We start from the raw sequence: 6,000 nt of genomic DNA, 5'->3' as shown, positions 1-6,000 counted from the left end.
GTCCAGTCCCATGGGGGATCCTCAGCTATTGGTCCACAGTTCATGAGTTCCCATTAGTTTGGCCTGGTCATCTCTGTAGGTTTCCCCATCATGATCTCAATGTCCCTTGCAGATAGAATCCCTCCTTTCTCTCATCGACTGGACCCCTGGAGCTCAGCCTGGCACCTGGCCACGGATCTCTGCATCTGCTTCCATCAGTTACTGATGAAAGCTCTATGATGACAGTTATGGTATTCACCAATCTGATTACTGGAGCAGGTCAGTCCAGGCACCCTCTCCACTATTGCCCTAGCACCCTGTTTCTCCCTATTCCCATGAATCAGATTGTGTCTGCTTATACCATTCTAAGGTCTACAACTGTGGTGGTTTGAAAAAAATGGCCTGCAAAGGGAGTAGCACTATTGAGAAGTGTGGCTTTGTTGGAGTAGGTGTGTCCTTGTTGGAGGAAGTGTATCACTGTTGGCATGGAATTTGAGGTCTCCTTTGCTCAAGCTATGCTCAGTATAGTACACAGTTCACTTCTTGTTGCCTGCAGATCAAGATGTAGAACACTTAGCTCCTTCTCCAACAACATGTCATCCTGCATGCTGCCATGTTGTGCCATGATAGTAATGAACTAAATCTCTGAAAATGTAAGCAACCCCAAATGAATGTTTTCCTTTGTAAGAGTTGCCATGGTCATGGTATCTATTCACAGTAAAAGAAACTGTAACAAAAACAACAATGGCTGCAGCATAACAGACACTCACAAATATATTTTCATTTGATTAAATAATGCTGCACATATATAAAGCAAAGTGAGAAAAAGTTATATGCAGAACAATATAATAGGCAAAAGTATCCCAGGGTGAATTAATATAACCACTTGATTTAGAAAAGTCACTAGAACCTTTGACCAAGAAATGATACAATTATGAAGGGATTGAAGGAAATAGACATTGATAGATGCATGCTTGATAATCTTTCTTGAGCTGGATATTAAAGTAATTATTTGATTATTAAACACACAATAATTATTTTGTATGCGCTTAAGCAACTGCTTATTTAGCATCAGCTCTATATTCCCGTATCACCCTTTTAAAAGTAAATTTGAAGGTACATCTGATAACAATTAACATGTTCTTAAAATAAATAAATTATAGTCTACTGAAACAATAAAGTGGTTCTGAGATGAAAGGCAAACATAATAAATTAAAAATAAAATATTTTGGAAGAAAAAGACCACTAGTCACTTGTTTTTATGAAATACAGCCACGTATTTGTAATGAGATAAACACTGTTTTCTAAAACTAACTGCTTTAGGTAAATTAAGAGAGAGCCCAAGTTTTTGAACATTTTTATTGTCTGTACCAGTGTTTCTCTTCCTAAAATTTCAGCCAGTATTCTGTGCCAAAGTTAGACCAGGAAGCTGGAAGCTACATTTCAGTTCCCCAGAGAAAAGTTTCAAGGAAACTTCAGGAAACAGAGACTTCAGTTTTCATTATATCCACTTGGCCACCTAAGACAGCTTAGCATCCTTAGAGACCTTTTAAATGCACTGAAATGCCTGCCTCAGGTAAGGCCAGCAACACTTTAGAACAATGGCTTCCTAAGTGCTTGTTTATAACACATGTAGGGTTTAAAAAGCACATTTTTCCTTGTCTTGAAGATATGTCTTATTGAGATAGCATACCTCCTTGGAGGCAGAATTATTTTTTTCAATAGTTCAAGCTTCCAATAACACCACTTCTTGGGAGGAAGGACTCAAGTATTTTTATATAAAATAACCTAATACTATTTGAACAAATATTATTTCAGGAGATTGTCAATTTGCAGACAGAAAGAGCTGTTCAGTTTTCAGTAGCAAAGCAGATGAAAAATGGAGTACAAGGAGAGACATTGATAGCTAGGTCCAGCAGTGCACCATTGTAGAAGTTTTTGAAAACAGTGTCTACAATGAAAGGAAATTTGCTTTACTGTTTATCTCACTGGTACTACTAGACACATCTTTGTAGTATCTTAAATCACACATATGAATCATATAATACAGACAAATAACTAAGAGTAGGAAGTTCACTAAGAAGACCATATACTCTGTCTATATATGCATAGCACTGTCAAAGTCTTGGTGAATTCTATTTTGACATATGTATATGAAAATATTTATTCATCTGAACATTCTTTCTTAAGGAATTAAAATTTAAATAATAAAATATTTAAATATATAAAGTATTCCTTATACTATATACACTTGATCTTAGTCAAAAGGCCAAGAAGCTATTTCTTTATACTATATATGTGCAACTAGAATGATAATAAGATATAATTATACATAAAGAATATATATTAATGTATGCTAACACATTAATAAATCCTAATACATATAAAAATAAAAACACCCAATGCAAAAAAATTGATAAATTTTTGACCTTTCAGGATATGTACATTAACAAAATTATCAGATAACTTTACCATTACACAGATGTTTAAAAATGTTTTGTTCACATCATATACCTGCCCACTCTAGCCACCAAAGACACTTTCTAGATGTAGAATGGGTTGGCTTGCTGAGTCTTTGACGGCATCAAAGCAGGCTCTCCGAAGCCTGCACACAAACCCTCACACTAAAGCCACTTCTACTCTCTGATGTGCTGAATTCCAGCAGCTATCTCCTCTCTACTTCTGAGACCCCCTAGCATTTCACCAGACACTAGAAATTCTCTACCTTAGAAATCTTCAAGTTCTTACTATTGGAGTATAACTAGAACATACATTCCTTAGAAAAGTAAATACTTTCTCTGCTTCATTACTCTCAATGTTTTTCATTTCCTCTTTCTTTTCTCAATTTGGAACAAACAGTGCTATTTGAAATTATGGAGGCCTTGCATCACCAGTCAGCAATTTGTTTTGCAGCCGGACAGTAAATGTTTGTTTGTTTGTTTGTTTGTTTGTTTTCAGAGCTGAGGATAGAACCCAGGGCAAGTGCTCTACCACTGAGCTAAATCCCCAACCCTGACAGTAAATGTTTTAAACAATGTGAACCAGAGGAGAAAGTAAAAGCTAGTGTGCATAAAAAGTTATATTAGCACGTGGACTTAGTGCCTATGCACTAAAAACATGCACGTCTTTATTAGATCAGTGCCAGAATCTACAAGATAAGTATGATGCATCTCCCTCTTCTGTGACCAAATGACTCCTGCAGTGCTACACGCAGCTAGAGGAAAGCTCAAAAATTGCAACTTATCTCACCCAGGGCCTTTTCTGTCTACGGCATCTGGGCCAGTCCATGATCCATGGCCGAATGACTCCCTGAGTGCAGAACTAATTCTATCGTTTCCCTTCATCTCTGAAGCTACTTGCTTGCCTGCCACTCTCAGTCTCAGCCCAGATTTGCTAATTTACAGAGTAGAGAGACAAGCACACAAATGTTCTGGCTTTCTGGTCCTGTTTACAAATATATTAACCTTTAAATGTCTATTTATTTTTATTTTGATTATGTTTTATGTGCAGTGAACCATCTGAAAGTTTTTGATATTCCTTTCTTTCTTTTGATAGTTTTACAAATCTGAATGTATCCTTTGTCTCCTTCACCAGCAAATTCATATCGCTTAACTTGTTCTATTTCTTCGCCCTGTGTAGCTCCAGTCTTGTTTAGAGTCGAGGTACTCATTTGTGCCAAGGCATTTACTTTTTTTAGTCAATAGTCTCTCCTTAGTCAACACAAAGAAAAATACTTTCCTCCTTCTCCTTAATACTTTATTAGCTCTTACTGTACACCTTTCTGGTTTACTCTACAATTCTTAGATATTGATCTTACCCAAATATTTGTCTATTTACTTTTCTTCTGATTTTTTTCTGTTATCACCCATACACACACACACACACACACACACACACACACACACACACAATTTTTCAATGTACCATTGATGACTAGAATTTTCAGTGCTATGGTTGAATCCAGTTAATGCAGCTGCTCAGTTAAATTCAATATTAACTTACACAAAATACAAGAAAAGTAAACAGAACAGGCTTCTATATAATTAATGTCAGAACCATATGCAATATTATCAGAACACTGTGTTTTGCATGGGAAGATTTTGGAAGGACTTTAGAAATGTGATATGAGTAATGCAGGTGATGGCGACTTGACTTGACTGGCCTACCTTTCAGAAGGAGGTAAAGGCTCTTATAAGGGCTGATCACTTGATGTTTTGGAATAAAAACCTCCTACCAAGACTTTTGCTGCCTATACACCAAGCCATAGGTCCCTTCTGCTTTGCATCTAATCTCTTCACACAGCCAGACTGTTGATTTTCTTTTCCAAGGTCTAGCCTAGTGAGTCTCCCAGACTCACCCCATCAATAATTTCCATCCATCTTTCAAGATCTATCCTAAGTCCAACATCCAGTGCTAGTGACAATCCCAGTCTTCACTGCAACCAACCTCTAGGTTTTCACCAAGAATCACCCTACCTGACACCCAAAGGCCCCACCTGCACTGCAGCCAACCTTTCCAAACAGATACATCTCCCACATCCTTCTACAGGGACTACTCCAGTGAGTCTCGCAGATACTCCTCAAGCATTCTCCCCAACCTGCCCCTGTTACACATCCATTGCCCCAGACCAGTATGGCACCCACTGTCTGCCCCATAGCCAATTTCTAAGCTTCTTCCAGGACCTATACATAGAGCAATGGGATATGGGCAGCTATCCTAGATTAAATATCCACCACAATGGAAACAGAAAGAAAAAATTTCTACACATAAACATCCTAAAAAATTATATGCAATAAATCAAACCTAAACAAAACATAGACAGTGACATTTTGGGTTGAAGAGAGAAATGAAAATTCCAGAGAAACTGTGGAAATAAATATGAAGCCATAAACATTAAAACACAAAGTACCACTGAGAACACACAGAACATACCAAACATCAACAGGAGGATGGCCTCAATTAACACATACTTCACAATAATAACTCTAAATATCAATAGCCTCAAATGTCCAGTCAAAAGACACAGGATGACTAAAACCTCAAGAAAGAAAATACTTCTACCTTTTCTCTACAAGAAACACACCTCAGCTTTAATGATAGACACTACCTTAGAGTAAAAAGATGGTGAAAGTACTTCAGTCCAATGGGACCAGGTAACAAGCAAGTATCATTATCCTAATATCTGACAAAATAGATTCTAAACTAAATCTAATCAGAGGAGATAAGGAGGGACACTTCATTTTAATCAAGAGAACAATCAACCAAGGAAACATCAGTATCCTAAACTTACATGCACCAAACTCTGGGGTGCCCAATTTCATAGAAATAACTACTGCCATATTTAAAGAAAAGATTATCATCAATCCATTAAGAATAAGTGATTTAAATGCCACACTTTCTCCAAAAGACAGGCTATTTGTGACAAAATAGGCAGAGAATCTCAGAATTAATTGACATCATAAAGCAAATGAACTTAACAGATAACTAAAGGATATTCCAGCTATAGCAAAGAATATACATTCTACTCAATAGCGCAAAGAAGCATTTCTAAAATAGACAGCAATGTAGGACACAAAACAAATCTTTACTGTAACACGAATTTTAGAAGGTCTTAATTAAAAAAAAATCTGGAGCCAGATATTGGGGTTAAAGCTGAAAGATCAGTGAGACAGAACATGCCACAGCCAACATCACCTTGCTAGCTCCTCAGCTGATCCTGTTTCCTAGGACTGAAAACCTCTGAGTCCTCACCTAGAAAGGATCTCACCTGAACTGCTTAAAAGTCTCTAGTGAGTTCCAGGAAAGGCACAAAGCTACACATAGAAACCCTGTCTCGAAAAACCAAAAAAAAAAAAAAAAAAAAAAGAAAAAAGAAAAGTCTCTAGTTCCTGGACCTCACACCATATATACCTTTCTACTTCCTGAGATTAAAGGCCTGTGACTTTCCCAAGCAAAGACATGAGATCTTAAGTGCTGAGGTTAAAGTTATGTGCCACTACTGCCTGGCTCTGGCTCTGTTTC

Source organism: Peromyscus eremicus, chromosome 4, assembly GCF_949786415.1.
Source record: "Peromyscus eremicus chromosome 4, PerEre_H2_v1, whole genome shotgun sequence".
NCBI classification, from domain to species: Eukaryota; Metazoa; Chordata; class Mammalia; order Rodentia; family Cricetidae; genus Peromyscus; species Peromyscus eremicus.
Note: the sequence above shows the minus strand (reverse complement) of the source record.